Consider the following 3,572-nt stretch of genomic DNA (forward strand, 5'->3'; position numbering starts at 1 on the left):
CCCCCCTGCCGATGTAGGGGACACGGGTTCGTGCCCCGGTCTGGGAAGATCCCACATGCCGCGGAGTGGCTAGGCCTCTGAGCCATGGCCACTGGGCCCCGCAACGGGAGAGGCCACAACAGTGAGAGGCCCGCGTACCGCAAAAAAAAAACCCCAAAAAGCAGACAGGCCTGCCTTCTGTTTGCATTATACCCAAAGATTTTTTTTTTTTTTTAAGATTCTTGAAAATACAATGAGACGAGTAAATGAAAATGTGTTATAACTACTGGAAAAGACAAACAAAATGTGAAAGTCTTTAGTTCGTAACATGAATGTGTACCTGAGAGGATGCATTAACAACCTAATAGGGCAATTTGGTAAAACTGCAGAATACGAAGCAAATTTTTAAAATCTTAGCTTTTTTCCTATACTAGCAGTAAAAACCTAGAAGGAAATAGAGACAGATTTTATGCAAAATCCAATAACGATATAAAAATAACGATATATTTGCAGTGCATTTAATTTAAAAAGGCGCTGGGAAGAAACAGACCAAATCTCAATTAAGGAAACAAAATAAGACTTGAGCAAATGAAAGAACATGTTTTCTCTTCAAATGCTTAGATTTCATCTCATGTAAACACCAATACGACCCAAATTAATATAGGAATCAACTGCAATTCTAATCGGATTCCTAACAAGGTGTTTCCTGTTTTTTCACTGGGCAAAGCGATCTTAGAGTTTGGAAGGAAGATGCCTTTACACGTACAGTTAGGAAATAAATTTTAAGCATCAGCAATAATCCAGGCTACGTTCTCCTATGTATGAGGACACCCTGTAGAGACACTCTAATCAAATGAATATGTTATACTTACTGGAATACACAGGAGAAAGTGACCCAGGCTGCCACACTGGAGAAACCCACCTCTTTTTTTCCCCACGCTGTAGGTGAGGGAGCTGTCTCCCATCATAATCTGGGATTATGGCTCCCTGACACCCCCAATGTGCATTAACTTGGAAGCAAGTTCTCTACCAGTATTTTTTGTCCCTCAGATAGACCCTGACTCTCATTCTTTTCCTCTAAATCCTCCTACAACTAATATTAGATAAAAGCTAGCTTTAACGAAATAAATTATGCCTACTAGTAGGTAAAACACTATCAAACGTGGAATTTGAGCTTTGTCGCCATGTGTTTAGCACTCACTTCTGTGTTTTGGGGAGGGAGTGACTGCTGGGGCTTGGGAGTGGAGGGAAGAACAGAGAGATACAGAAGAGAGAGGAGGTAGACAGAGAGACAGAGAGACACAGGAGAGAGACACAGGAGAGAGGGGGGAAGAAGGGAAGGAAGCAGAGCGAGATAATGCTAAGGCAACATGACTGGTTTTCCTCAAATTTGTTGTCCACGCAATTATGATTCCACGGTGTAACAGTAAAACGAACAGTGCCTCATTAGCATCCTACTCTTAACTACTTTCCTCACTAGGTAAGGGTAAATGCAGAGGACACTAGAGAGAGAAGGACCATGAACAGGAAATCCAAACGCCAGCATGCAAGTCACAGTGAATGAGCTGGGAGCGCTGAAAACAGCTGGCTGGGGACCCGTGTGCACTTTGATGTTCAAACCCTTTGAACCTGAGGCAGACGCAGAAGCTAGAGAGGATGTGAAATGGAGGAAATGCCTTCCCCAATACCTTGGTCAGCCCCGGCTGGTGTCTGGGGAAGGCTCTCTTCCTGGGTTACAGGTGGGTGGCTTCTAGCTCTGTCCTCACACTGCGGGGGAGGACGGAGAGGGAGGGAGAGAGAGAATGAAAGAGATTCCTTATGTGTCTTATTATAAGGACATGAACCCTATAGGATCAGGCCTCCAGCCCTATGACCTCCTTTCTTCCAAGATGAACACCCTGGGAGTTGGAGCTTCAACCTAGGAATCTGGGTGGGGCACACGTATTCACTCCATGACACCAGGTCATGTCCAAGATGACATGACTGATTTTCCTTAAATAGAGATACAGTTTCGCTTTTTTCACTGTTGTTACACACACAGGAGCACCCACCAGTGTGCGCACAGTTGTTCAGGATCAACAAGGAACAGCCAAGGGACGGCCCTGGTGGTGCAGTGGTTAAGAATCCACCTGCCAATGCAGGGGACACAGATTCGAGCCCTCGTCCAGGAAGATCCCACACGCCACAGAGCAACTAAGCCCATGCGCCACAACTACTGAGCCTGCGCTCTAGAGCCCACGAGCCACAACTACTGAACCCCGTGCGCCTAGAGCCCGTGCTCTGCAACAACAGAAGCCACCGCAATGAGAAGCCCATGCACCGCAATGAAGAGCAGCCCCCGCCTCGCCGCAACTAGAGAAAGCCCGTGCGTAGCAACGAAGACCCAATGCAGCCAAAAGTAAATAAATTTATAAAACAAACAAACAAACAAGGAACAGCGAGATGGAGAAAGAGCCTGGAGACTGTAAACACCTCGGAAGAGGCATGTTTGCTTCCTTCCAAAGAGAAGGAGAAAGCACACAGGTAGCTAGTGAACTTATGGGGAGGTGTTTGCAGTTATCATAGGATGGATTCAATGTGCATATGCTACAAACATGAACACAAATCTTCAAATACGGGAGGATGGCTGAATGAGCGGGAAGAAAGCATATTCATGGCCCATCCCTCCAAAGTGTATGACTGAAATGAAGTTGGTTTTATGGACACACGTGAGTGAGGACAGCCTCTACTTATGAAAGTGACTTTAGCAAGCCTGTAGGTGTCAGGAATAATTACATATAGTCTAGAATTCATCATGGAGCCATACTGCCCATGCATTTTTAATGATTTTTTTAAGTTAATTTATTATTTATTTTTGGTTGCATTGGGTCTTCGTTGCTGCGCACGGGCTTTCTCTAGTTGAGGCGAGAGGGGGCTACTCTTTGTTGTAGTGTGCAGACTTCTCATTGCGGTGGCCTCTCGTTGCAGAGCATGGGCTCTAGGTGCGCAGGCTCAACAGTTGTGGCGCACGGGCTCAGCAGTTGTGGCACGCGGGCTCAGTTGCTCTGCAACATGTGGGATCTTCCCAGACCAGGGCTCAAACCCGTGTCCCCTGCATTGGCAGGCGGATTCTTAACCACTGCGCCACCAGGGAAGCCCTGCCCATTCATTTTAAGTATCTCTATACTGACTTGTTTTTATATGCATCTTACTTTGTTCCAAAGGTCTAAATTAAGGGCTCTGATGAGAAACACTGAGTAAAATACAGCAGAGGAATCCACCCTCGCAATGGTCTTGGGACCTAATCAGTGTTCTAAGAAGAAGCCTATGTCACTGGACACAGATTTATCTGTATTTGATTCGAAATTGTGCTGAGTAGTTAGATTCACCACCAAGCCTCTTATGTCTTTTTTAATATAATTTAAAAATTTTTTTAATTTATTTTTTGACTGTGCCATGCAGCTTGCGGGATCTTAGTTCCGTGACCAGGGACTGAACCCGGGGGCCCATGGCAGTGAAAACGCAGAGTCCTAACCACTGGACCGCCAGGGAATTCCCTGTCCTATATTTTAATTCTCTTTTGCGTGTAATCCTTGCAACTTTGAGCCAACTCT

This window comes from Lipotes vexillifer, unplaced genomic scaffold (genome assembly GCF_000442215.2).
Source record: "Lipotes vexillifer unplaced genomic scaffold, Lipotes_vexillifer_v1.1 scaffold2715, whole genome shotgun sequence".
Taxonomy (NCBI): domain Eukaryota; kingdom Metazoa; phylum Chordata; class Mammalia; order Artiodactyla; family Lipotidae; genus Lipotes; species Lipotes vexillifer.